General features: G+C 37.6%; 1 long non-coding RNA gene across 1 annotated transcript; it reads right to left on the bottom strand.

Moving 5' to 3' along the window:
* Positions 1-707: 707 nt before the first annotated feature.
* On the bottom strand, positions 708-12,775 carry LOC121495035. The gene is made up of 3 exons (XR_005988956.1): positions 12,630-12,775; positions 4,888-5,027; positions 708-2,025 (listed from the first exon to the last, which is right to left on the bottom strand). It is a non-coding gene; the product is annotated as an uncharacterized LOC121495035 (long non-coding RNA).
* Between the last annotated feature and the right edge of the window lie 816 nt (positions 12,776-13,591).

Below are 13,591 nucleotides of genomic sequence, written 5' to 3'. Positions count from 1 at the left end.
AGCCTGGAACTGGGAAGACACTAGGCTGTGTAGCCTTAGGGTAGAGATTTCTTTTGGTAAGTGGTCACATTAGAGTCTTGGTTCTCATCCTTAGAGCTGAGTTAGTTGGTTCCCTGACTTTGGAAGAACCAATTGATTAGGCCAAGAGAGGAAAGAATAGGGTTACTTCCACAGAGATCCTTTCATTCAGGGAAGGGACTGGAGGCCATAGACTTCTCTTCCTGAAAACCAAACAGTCTTTTTACAGGCAAAATCTCTACTGAACACATTGCTTGGGTTCACTGGTGGCCTTTATTTATTGGGAGGCATTCAAGAGGCCTTTTGCATAATAACAGTAATAAGGAGTAGAAAGGCTACTGTATTTGGAGGGCCATGACTTGCCTCTGTTCTTTACATGGGTTTCCTTATTTTAATCCTCACAATGGCCCTATAAGTCAAATATTACTATATTTCTAATTCATAGGTAAAGAAAGTAAGGTTGAGGGAAATCACACAACATTGCAAAAGACAGAGTTGGGATTTGAAATCAAGTATCTGACATTAATGATCATGCTTTTTTAAAAAAGATATTTATTTATTTGAGATGGAGAGATAGCACACAAGTGGGGGGAGGGGCAGAGAGAGAAGGAGAAGCAGACTCCCCACTGAGCAAGGAGCCCTATGCAGGGCTTGATCTCAGGACCTGAGGATCATGACTTGAACTGAAGGCAGACACTTAGCCCACTGAGCCACCCAGGTGCCCCAATGATCATGCTTTCTACCATCACACTTGGTCTTATGAAAATGAATGGCAAATCTCAGTATTTTGAAATAAGGATGAGCAAAGAGATTAAAGTTTTTCTATATATTAAATATTTCTTCCTGTAATTTTTCATATTAATATATTCATTCTAAAAATGTGAGTTTTACTTAATACTGACTGGGCTCACGTCTATGAGGGGTGTTGTGAAGTCCATTCATAAGCACATATTTTTTGCTTTAAAGGACAGATATATACACACCAACATTGAAGTATAAGTAACAGTGCAACCAGCATGTATATTATACAATGTTCCAAAGACTATTCTACTTGTGACTATAATTCTGTACTCATGGTTTGTAACATTCTTCCAGAGATGTCAGATGTGTGTATATGCCTGTGTGTGTGTGAGTGTGTGTGTTTATGAATAATGTGATTTCCTTGTGGGTGTGAATTTCATCCTCTCTGTGATTCCTGTGCCCTAACCACATTGCTAGGCAACACAAAGCAACACACATCCCACATTCTCCTAATTCCGTTTAATGTTTCACCAATGGACCTTTGGTTTTATATGCAAGCAGAATCACACCAGTGGGCTTAGGATTTTGGATTTTTAAATAATCAACTGTCCACTCTTATCAAACCAAATGATCATGACTCTCAGAAACTAGCAGAAATGAGGAAAAGCTGGCATAAAGCAAATATACATATTTGCTTTAAAGCTTTGGTGATAATTAATTAGTGAAACCTAATGTGATTCTTACAGGTGACATCAAGGAGAGAGAGAGAGTACTGGCCTCCTTCCAAAGTACTCCTAGGACTTAGAGGGAAATTGTATGTGGAATATTCTTTCCAATATTGGTGGCGTGGCTCCTGTATAATTTGCCAGATGAAAATCAGGTGCACATCTCTTCTGTCAAGATAGAGACCAATATTTTCAGGTCAGACCCCAGTTTAGTAGAGTACAATGAATATACTCATTATAATTTCCTCATCACAAGCTAAAGTCCCTTACAATCCTCCTGCCCTCCCTTCCTAGGGAAAAGTCAGAGAGAGGCATCAGGAGGCATGAAGCATACTGGCATGAGGCCTGCAGTGGACAAACACACAGATCTTCATCACTACAAAAAAGATGCCTTGATTTTCTCCCATCCCATCAAGCCAAACCTCAGAGGACTGCAGGAGGGAGAACTTGTAAGTCTTTACAATGCTCATCAGCATTATTTAAGAAGCAACATCGCACAGGTCAGAAAGTCCTATGATGGCACTCTGAACTGACGCTCGACCTGTAAAAGCAAATAGCATATTTTAATACCTTAGTTGCAGGCTTAGGAAAAAGAACAACCAAAATTTTTGCCCGTTGGGAGATGAAAATGACATGGAAATGAGGCCACTGGTAAGAACAACACATACGGGAAAGTGTGATTGTATTAATTACCTAAGGCTGTGTAACAGTTTCCCCAAAACTTAGTAGCTTATTTTTTTAAAAGATTTTATTTATTTCTTTGTTTTAGAGAGAGAGAGCACGAGTGGGGATGGGGAGAGGCAGAAACAGGCTCTATGCTCAGCGGGAGCCTGACTCAGGGCTTGATCCCAGGACCCTGAGTTGATGACCTGAGCTGAAGGCAGATGCTTCTCCAACTGAGCCACCCAGGCATCCCAAAAACTTATTAGTTTAAAACAGTAAGAAACATTTATTACTTCACACAGTTTCAGTGCATCTGGAACTGTTGATTCTATCTCATGATCTCTAAGGAGTTTAAAGTTAAGATGACAGCCAATGCTGCACTTGAAGGTTAGACTAGGGCTGGATAATCCACTTTCAAGATGGTTTATTCACATAACTGGCAAGTCAGTGCTGGCAAGAGGATTTACTTGGTCACCATATGGCTCCCTACATGTCCTCACAATAGTATCTAGCTTCTCCAGAGTGGACAATCCAAGACAGAGCCGGACAGAAGCCACAGCATCTTTTATAACCTAGTGCTGGAAATCATAGTGCGTCAATTCCACAGTATCCTATTGGTTAGACAGGTCATCCATATTCGGTGCAGCAGTGGACCACATAAGGGTGTAAAGACTAGGAAGTGGGAATCATTGCAGGCTATCTTGGAGGCTGGCCACCATAATGATAGAGCCATTTCTGTGCACACAAGATTGAGTCGAGATGCATGTATTGGTTGAGTGATTAATGGCACTGGACCAGTGGTCTCAGTGCAAGCTGCAAGCAGTGCCTCTATCAGAATGCCCTGAAGCACTTTAAATGGTACTGATTTCCCTGCCTCTTCCCATATATAGTCTGATTAAATCAAGGATGATGCTCAGATCTAAGAATTATTGGATTAGATGATCTCCAAGTTCAAGTCCAACCTTAACCCTGTTCCCCAAACTTTCCAGATCATGGGTGTGACCCAGGGAGTTTGTTTAAAATACAGAGTTCCAGACCCCACCTCCAGTGTCATGAATTAGTAGCTCTAGGAAGGGCCCTATAAATCTGTATTTCTGCTTGATTTTTTAAAATTTGGACCAAGTCATTCAACATGATTGGAAATTCTAAGAGGTATGAAAGAATTTCATTAAGAATTATCTTAGCAAAAAAAAAAAAAAAAAAAAAGAATTATCTTTCCCAACCTTGTCCTCCCCAAATCCCAATTCACCTTCCTAGAGAAGGTGATCATTATCACTTTTTTTTGTGTGTGTGTATATATTCTTCCAACAATAAATGAATATTTAAAACATATATATGTATGTGTATATTTTAAATTTTTCTTCTTTTAAGGCAAATAAAAAATCAAAAGCATATATGGTAAAAAGCAAGTCATTCCTGCTCCTAATCACCAGCTCTCCTCTTCAGATTCAAACACATTTACCAATTTCTTGTGCTTTCAGAGCCAGGACTCTGTCATTTTTAATAAGTGACTCAGGCATTCTTATAACCCAGTGTGTTTGGGGCACCATAAGTTTATCATAGTAAGTTGAAATAGCTAGAAAACTTCATTTGGCTACTTATGGGTTGTATAAATCTCATTTAATTGAACTCTATCCTGGATATTATAGTTAGAGTCTTTCATTTAACCATTGCTTACAAAGGCCTATGATGTGCCTGGTGAACAATGAATCCAGCTCACAGGAGCTCATAGTCTAATAGAGGAAACAGCCACCTCCAGTGCAAGTGCTATGAGGAAGGTGTGCATAGGGCAGCCCCAGCAACTCACTTGCACTATAGGTGGGTGAGGGCTTCCGGAAGGAAGGGGTTTCCACACTGGGACAAAAAAGGATGATGAAGAAGTACTATATGGGCAAATGGAGAACCAAAGTATTCCTGTCAAAGAGAAAGGAAAAATGCAAAGGTACCAAGTTTTGATCTAGCACATTTCTCTCAAGCAACCTAAAAGTAAAGCATCTTGGTGTTTGTGTGCAGAAGAGGCTCAAGATGAAACAAGGGAGGTAAACTGAGGTCAGAATAAGATGGGAGGACATATAATGGCTCTGAAAGTCAGGAATTAAATTTGGGAATGATGTAATCAGTGTAAAAAAGGGATTTTGGGGGTGCCTGGCTGGCTCAGTCAGTAGAGCATGTGACTCTTGATCTCAAGGTCATGAGTTCAAGCCTCACATTAGGTGTAAGCTTACTTTAAAAAAAAGATATTAAAAAATTGATTTTGATGCAAAAAAAAAAAATGAATTGGAAAGGGTTAGAGTGGAGGTGGGGAGATAATTTAGGAAGTTGTTGTCAGAGGAGTTAGGTGCAGCCTGAATTAGATGGCCATAATAGGGATGGCCATTGTAGGGATGGAAAGAACGGCAAACATTTTGAAATTATTTGAAAGGTAGACTCAGCGGGACTTGGTGATTGACAGGGCATGGAACTGGGTCACTCCCAAATTTCTAGCACAGGCAATTAGGTGTTCTGCATTTCAGTAGGGAACGCAGGTGAGAAAGCACTTTGGGAAAAGGCATTGGAGAGAGTGAAGGATGAGTTTGACATTTTGAGTTTGAGGAAGAAAGAGAAATTAAATGAAAATCTAGCATCAGACTAAGAAATAAGAGTTGGTGGTTGGTTGTCAATGGCAGGACAGTCATCTCCTAATTTGTCTCTAAGCCCTACTTAGCTTGCACTTCCACCATTGCCCCTGCTTTTGTCCTACCTCGACCCTTTCCCATCCCTTCTGAAGCAAGCTGGTTCAAGCTTTCTCCACCCTTCATAGTGGAAGGGGCTAGCGATGGTCCTGTGTCCATAAGCTGTATCCTTCACAAAATTCAGTAGCTTCCAACAGTGTATTAGGTTCTGTAAAAAGATAATACTTTTCAGTTGATTATCAATGATTACTTGATGGTTCCATGTTTACCAGCATAGTGCACAAAGTGGACTCTATATCTTTGTTTAGTTCTTAGTTTATTCTGGGTACTGATGCTTCGTAGTGCACAGGCAACCAACTGCACGATGGATATATTTGAAACAAGGTAAGCCTGCAGCCATAGTTTTCTTTGCCTTCTGGACTTATAAATTCTTTTTGCCGGAATTAATAGAACTTCAGCTAATTAGATGTTTGAAAAGGCTCACCTTTGTTTTGTGCTGTGAATAACCAGCCAGAGGCATTTTAAATTGTGAGGGTGACTAAGAAAATAAGGTCTTTGCTATTGTGCGGAGAAATCTGAAGAATTTTATCCATTCTTCAGTTCTTGCTAAATGGCTCATTGTATGCTATCTGTATGGTATGGGTCTAGGACAGATTTCTCTCTGAACTTCACAGCATGGGTGGAAGGGAGTAATTTGGCCTTTCCTTTTTCCTGGCAGTCGGTGCCAGTCCATTTATATGGTATGTTCACAGGAGAGCTGACAAGTGTTGAGAGGTTTTATTTGATATGCATTTTTTCAAAGTAGAAAAAAATCCATAAAAATAGGTACTTTTAAGCTAGTTTTCCTAGTTAGTCTTAAGGTCATAACCCATTCTGTTTTGCTAAAAAGTTCCACCTCAAACCGACTAACTACCTGTGTTAAATTCTTCGGGCTGTGTTTAATATTTATGATGAAATCATGTACTACAGGGACAGTTTTTAATGATACAAATGCAAAAATCACATTATTTTTCTGTGTAACTTGTAAAAGCCATTCCTTCTAAAATGGGGCTGCTTATGCTAATTTGTTATAGTTAGTGAGTTGCAGGCAGCTCTGTGAATTTACTTTTCTTGGCAGTTCTAGAATATCCTGCCATAACACATACTGAAAAACTGTTTGATGGATTATGAAAATCTGGATGTACTAAAGGTACATCTTGTGCAAACCATAAGATAAATACATGATTACATCTTTAAAAATCTGTTATCTCATCAGGTTAAAGAAATTGTCATTATAACAACCCAAAGAAAATTAAACTATTTTGAATAGAAGATATATTTTCCATTTGTACATGCTATATATATTTTTAATATCCAATGCTGGCTTGATTCTGCTGGTCTTTCTGAAAATACTGCCTGTTGGAAATAAGCTGTATTCTATGTAGAACCCACCTTATAGATGGGTAGCCACTTCATTGCTCTAGTTTATATTCTTAGTAAAGTGTAAGAAGTACTAGTTGTTGGGATTATTGATGCAAAATATTTTTTGAAATGTGATCATTACATTTAATGAAGCCCGCCAAGTTCTATTACCTCAAAGATGTTGAATTACTGGTCCTGTCAATATTAAATTTACACTGATATATGATTGCTTCATTAACAATAAATGAAAAAAGTATATAATTGGATTCAATTATATGTTAGCTACATGTAACCAATACCTTTGAAATAGTCTCTAACCTCTAACACTTTTCATTTCTAACAGATGGAAAGGTGTTGGGGGAAAAAAAAGGCAATTCGTTTGTTCATTTATTCAAATAAATATATTGAGAAGCTCTTATGTAAAAGGCACTCTGTTATATTTTCTTAGGGCCTAGGGAATGCACCTTGATAATTAGGAAAGATCTGGCTAATATCTTTGCATTCTATCACGAAGACAAACATGAAATGACAAATTATAAATTATTTAGTGATTATGGGAAGTGTTTCAAAAGATACGAGGAGGGTGGGTTGAGGGCAGATAACTGGAACTAGTTGGAGAAGCATGCTTATTTTAAGGGAGTTTTTAAAGTTTAAGTTGCATTTGGAATGAACTGAGCATTAATCTTAATCGTGTCAATTAAAAAAAATATGAAAGATAAGTTCTTGTATTTAAGGTAAAGAGCCAAAAGATCTCTAAGAGAAATATGGTGTCGTGTGGTAAGAATCTTCTACAGACAGGAAAACATCCTTGCATGTGCTAAAAACATCTTACCACTTGAAGGGATGATTTTTAACCCTAGGCTAAAAGTAAGATATTATATCCCCCTTGAGAAGGAGGAAAAATGGCTAAGAAATGCAGATGGCCAATTAACTTCTTTAGTTAAACTTTGTGCACGTGATAAAATATGTAAAACTTCACATAAAAAAACACTTTAACATGTTTATATGCTTATAAATGCTTCGAATGAAAAAAAAAATAAATGCTTCGAATGGATTAGAATGCTTCAGTGACAAGGTTAGGCTCTTTGATTAGTGGATGTTCTCACATATTTCAAAGCAAAATGGAATTTTATCAGAAGCTGAAGCATAAGGACAGAGTTGAACAAAGAAATTCTAAATTGACTAAGCAAAGTCAGGTATGAGATTAAAATAATTTTTGTGACTTAGTTTTTCAATAATGAATTTTAACCAAACTTAACTTATTTTAAATTTCTAGCACAACATGCAGTTTTAGAAAATGTGTCAGTAAAGAGATGTATAATCGGAAGCAAGTGTGATCATCTACTAGGCTTAGATTAGGTAAAAACGTTCATTTACCTTTAATTTTTGAGTAGGGGGATCCCTGGGTGGCTCAGCGGTTTGGCACCTGCCTTCGGCCTAGGGTGTGATCCTGGCGTCCTAGGATTGAGTCCCACGTCAGGCTCCCTATGTGGAGCCTGCTTCTCCCTCTGCCTGTGTCTCTGCCCCTCTCTCTCTTTCTGTGTCTCTCATGAATAAATAAATAAAATCTTTAAAAAATAATAATACTTTGTGAATACGTAATAAGTATATTATTGAAAAAACAAAGAAATCCAAAAATCAAACTGTCTTTCTTTCAATCCTATCTCCTACCCACCCTGTTCCCAACCAGCCTGGACCACATACAGAAACAACCACACACTTGATGGTATTATTACTCATGTGTAAATACGGTATCTACCAGCAAATCTCAATATAGGCTTGTCTTTTTTTATACAAAAGGTAAAATACTGCACACACTGTGCCTTCACTTTATTTTTCACTGAACATTATTTCTTAAAGATCTTTTGTCTTGGATGCAAAACCTTTTCGTTTTTTCCAATTTTTTAAAGATTTATTTATTTATTTTGAGAGAGAGAGACAGAGAGCATGAGTGGGATGGGCAGAGGAAGAGGGAGAGAGAGAATCTCAAGCAGATTCTGTTGAGCAAGGAGGCCCATGTGGGGCTCAATCTCATGACCCTGAGATCATGACCTCAGCCAAAACCAACAGTCGGATGTTTAACCAAATGGGCCCGCAGGCAACCCTCTCTCTCTCTCTCTCTCCTTTTTAAAAAAGATTTATTTACTTATACTTCTTTTTATTTTTTAAACAGCTGTCTAGTATAGTATGGATGTACCGTCATTTATTTAACCAGTCTCTTGTGGTAAGTATTTGGGTTGTTTCCAAAAAACAACTCTATAGTGAACAACCTTGTGTGTGGTCATTTCACAATTATCTCCAGAGAGGTAGAATTACTAGTTAAAGGATGTAATCATTAATAATTTAATAATTTTAGCCAAAATGTCCCAAAGGTTATACATAAATCCCCAGAGGATTTACACCGCCAGCAGCAATATATGAGAATATGTGTTTTCTTCTTATGTTATTCATCTCTTAGACTTTTTTTGTGAATGGGGGGGAAATGACATCTCATCTTCTCATTGTTTATCTCTTTTAAGATTTTCCAATTGGACTGTTGGGTTTTTTTGCCCCTCGTTTTGAAAAAGGTCTTTTATATTAAGAAGGTAAGATCTTCATTAGTAATATGAGTGGTAAATCTCTCACCTTATCATTTGTATTTTGATTTGCCTGTGATGGCTTTTGCTGCAGCAGTTTTATTCTTTTGTAGTTTAATTTACCAATGTTTTCTTTTATGGCTTTTGGATTTGATGTGTAGCTGGGAAGGACAACTTACCCCAAGATCACTAAGAGAGTATCTTGTTTGTCTGCTATGGCTTGAGTAGTTTGTTGTTGTCTGTCTTCAAATCTTTTTTTTTTTTTTAAGATTTTATTTATTTATTCATGAAAGACACACAGAGAGAGGCAGAGACATAGGCAGAGAGAGAAGCAGACTGATGTGGGACTCGATCCCAGGACCCTGGGATCACAACCTGAGCCAAAAACAAGCACTCAACCCCTGAGCCACCCAGGTGCCCTGCCTTCAAATCTTTTATGCATTTCAAATTTGTCCTGGTGTAAGATATGAGTTTTCCTCCTAAAATGGTAACCAGTTATCTCAATATCGAGTATTGTTCTTAGTTCCACATCCCTTTTCAATATCATTTTTATTCCATATGCATTTGATCAATTTCTTCACTTTTTAAAATATATGTATTTTTTTACACATTTCAACTCAAAAATATTCCCATGCTGTTTTTGTATTTTGGCTCCTTTTAAGTAACTGGATTGTTTAATCTTTTGTTTTAAATACAGTTTTTTCTATTAACAAATAGGAAATTTGTATTTGTTGCTTCCTTGAGCAATATCTTTAGAAAGTTATACAAAGTAAAAAATGTGTTTGCAATTATGTGAAAATATTCACATCAGAGCAAATTCTGCAAAACCTGGAATCTTGTGAGAAAAATATATTTCCAGTGAAATTCCCTCAACCCCAGGGAACCTCTATATACACAGATGAGAAGTGGTTTTTGGTTATACATAATTGTATTTTAAGAGAAAGATGGATCAGTTGGGCATTACCTGTACCTCAGAATCTCTCAATGAGGTTACTTACAGACTTAACCCTAAATCGCATTTATTGCAGGCTGGTTTTGTTGCTTTTTTGGGGAGTGGTTGGCAGAGGGAGAGAGACATAATCTAAGGAAGAAACAGGCTCCACACCCAGTACAGACCCCAATGTGGAGCTGGATCCCAGGACCCTGAGATCCTGACCTGAGCTGAAATCAGGACACATAACCAACCAACTTAGCCACCCAGGCACTCCTGGTTTTGTCACATTTAAAATACATTTTTCAGTTGGAAATGACAGCGGGCTGTTTACATAATACTTGTAATTGCAGGGCTTTAGTGAAAATATCAGGCCTGCAGGTTTTAGATAATCACAAGCAAAGTCATGTGTGTGGAGGAAGAGGAGTAGAGATATGTCTGATTATTTACTCTCTGTGGAATGTACACAGATTATTTCTGGTGCAATTTAATCTGGAAGATTATATAGCTGAGAATAAGAGATCAAATAGATCTCCTCCAGACATCAGAATTTCATGAGTCAGTTGTAAGCATGGAGCACATAGGCTACATCTGACACTGGACGACTCACTCAGGTTCTATTCCTGACTTTCCTGAATCAAATAAGGTTTGTTTGAAAGCCTGAAGTTAGTATTCATATAAACAGGGAAGTGCTGAAACCAGCTGGCATTTTCTTAACGAAATAAATAGAATGGGAACTTGGAATATTTTTTTTCTTGATTATTGTGCTAGGTGGTCACCATAAATGACTCAAACCTAAGTCAGCTCTCTGACTCTTTTGGGGGGAGATGTCAACAATAGCCTTTTACAGGGTTTACCGAATAATTTTCAAACCATACGTTGAATTTAATATAGACATGGCTATTTATAAGAATACAATGACTACTTGACAATTTTGGAAGAGTTCCATAGTATGCTACAAAAAAGAGAAAGCTGTTCCACTACTATCAAACATGAAATAGAACATCCAGCATTAGCTGGATCCTACATACAAAATGGTAATAAAAATAATCAAAGTTATTTTTTAAGTTTGTATCAGAGTATCTTTCTTCTTCAGAATATTGATCCTGAAATTAAAATGAACATATCAAAAATGCAAGTCTTAATCTACCCATCAGAAATATAATATGATCACTTGAGAAAAATCTCATTTAATTATACACTGAATAGTTTTGCCTATAAATAACAATACATATAAACGTAAGTGCATACATTCAAAACTATTTTAAGCTTGCTCAGCTCTATATTTTTGATGATTGAAAGGGGAAAAAAAGTAAGCATTACTGAGAAAATGATCCAAATTTCTTTCAAAGAAATTTTATTGAATATGAGCACTGAACTGCTTTCTTGTATGAAATGACTGACCAATGTGTGGACTGGATTTTTTTCCAAAGATAAGGAAATAAGCAAATCAAAATTAGGATTAAGAGTCTGGATGACTCAAATGCTAAATGTCTAATTAAATGCTCTTCATGCTCCAACTTTGTTGGGCCTCTTTTTATAATAGGGAAACAACAGGTAGCAACCTGTGATAACTATACAGTAACTGTACAGCTGATAAGAAGTAAATTGATAGTTACTACTGATGAGTGAAGAAAATATTGGAATAAGAAGAAAGAAGAGAGGAGCTGTCAAGTTGCTAGTAAGAGGCAAAGAATGAATGAAACTGTGGAAATGGTGATTATTTTGCAGTAAAGTGATGGAGGCCAGGATTACAGTCTATATTTCTGTTTATAACCTTCAATGCCTACTATGGCTTTCATTGTTCACTGATTTTGTTGCCTGAGCAGCATGAATCTCCCTGTTTGATTCCTTTTTTAGTAGTTCTTTATTTAAACTGCTTCTGACAATTGAAAGGTTTTCTTCTTTTTTAAGGAAAATAAGACTGGTATTAGGTCAGATTACTTTCTGACTAGTGTGTATAATAGAAAACAATTACATTAATTTAAAACTCCCTCTCATGATATTTTAGACACTCTAGGGCTTGTGGGTTTTTTCAAAATTAATGAATTTATTAAGCATGTTCAATGCCTATGGGGATAAGACTTGGTCCCTAGTCTATAAGCAAATGATTTTTAAAAAGATTTTATTCATTCATTCATGAGAGACACACAGAGAGAGGCAGAGACATTGGCAGAGGGAGAAGCAGGCTCCCCTGTGGGGAGCATGATGCAGGACTCAATCCCAGGACCCCGGGATCACGACCTGAGCCAAAAGCAGACGCTCAACCACTGAGCCTCCCAGGTGCCCTTATAAGCAAATGATTTTGTCTGAGGGACTAAGTTGATGCTTTCTTCCATCTAATAGTTAAGTCTCCATTAAATGTTTAAGAACATTCTAGTCATGGAATTTCAGAAGGAAGAAGGCCACATGAATGATCATTTCAGAAAGGTTTTCCTGGAGGAAGTTAACATCAGTTCTTTTCTCTACTTCTACACTTTCCCTGTGATTGGTGAAGAGTCCAAGAACTGGGTTGTTCGTGCTTAGAGAAGAATAAAGGGCAGGACAGATGGGATTCAAGAACTGTGTACATAAACTTGGGCAAGTTGCTTAACTTGTCACTGGGGGTACTTGGAGGGTATGCGGTGTGGGAACAACACCCCACCCAAAATTTTTTTTCCTGGAGTTTCCTCTTTCCCCAGTTGGTAGCTGGAGATGCCATAGAGGGAGTCCAGGTGGTACAGAGGATGGATAGGATTAGATTTGAGTGAAAAAGTCATGGTTTCAGGAGGTTCACTGCAGCTTCTGAACCTGAGGAGAGATGACCTATCCCGGGAAACATTATGAAAAGCAGTTCCTCTCAGGATGCCTGAAGCTGGCATTGGGAGGAATTGAGTAGAACTCAGGGAAAGACAAAACATACCTTCGTTTTTGATAGGAACGGAGATAGGAGCAGATGCACTTGACGTCATGCTGGAGATGCTTTTGTCTCTGGCTACATTCTCAGCAGGCTTCCTGAAAGTCTTTCCAGCCGCCTGAGATCTTCTGGTTTTCTTTCTCAGACTTCTTCCTGCCAGCAATGAACTAAAACAGAGTAGCAGACACTCCTGATCTGTTCATCTCTAGCAATCACCTCTTCCTTTGAAAGAGAACCCCTCACATTCAGACTCCTGGATCCTGCTTTCTACTCTCATTTCAGACCCAGAAGGTCCCTTTGAAGTCCAAGGTACAACTCTGAATTCCGGGAATTCTCTGACTTTTGATCATTTTGATTCCCAAATGAATATTTGCCTAATTCTGTACTCAGGTCATTCTTTACAAATAAATACGTTCTAAACCATCCTACGCAAACTACTCTAATACTACTGGATCTTTCTTCTAGGTCTGGATTTTTAGAAATGAATGTTTCTTTAGGAATGTCAGCAAACCTAGCCTCAAGATGCCTGCCAAATCTTACCTCGATTGAGCATTTTGTTGCTTACTGAGCTATTCTTTTGATTATTTTTATCTGTTTACAGCCAAAAAGCTATGATGATTTGCTATAGTCAATATGTCATCCTGACCCTCATTTAACAAATATGAGCATTCTAACTATTTGCATGGCACTAAAATGCTTTATTTTTGCCCTGAGTAAAGGGCAATGACCTTCCTTCTTTTTTTTGAGAAATGGGAGTTGCTGCTTATCCAACATGCTTCTATGTTTGATTTACCATCACACTATTTCTTCTTTTTGTTTATAGTTTTCTGTATTTTTTGGAGTTTCTGTACCAATTATTCATATAATTAAAAAACCATCTGAATAGAAACATTATGCCCCCCAAAACCGACAAAAATAGAAACCTTAAAAAACATGCATGTGGTGTGCACACACACACATACAATGTA

This window comes from Vulpes lagopus, chromosome 7, assembly GCF_018345385.1.
Source record: "Vulpes lagopus strain Blue_001 chromosome 7, ASM1834538v1, whole genome shotgun sequence".
Lineage (NCBI taxonomy): Eukaryota > Metazoa > Chordata > Mammalia > Carnivora > Canidae > Vulpes > Vulpes lagopus.
Note: the sequence above shows the minus strand (reverse complement) of the source record. Positions and strands in the feature narration are given on the sequence as shown.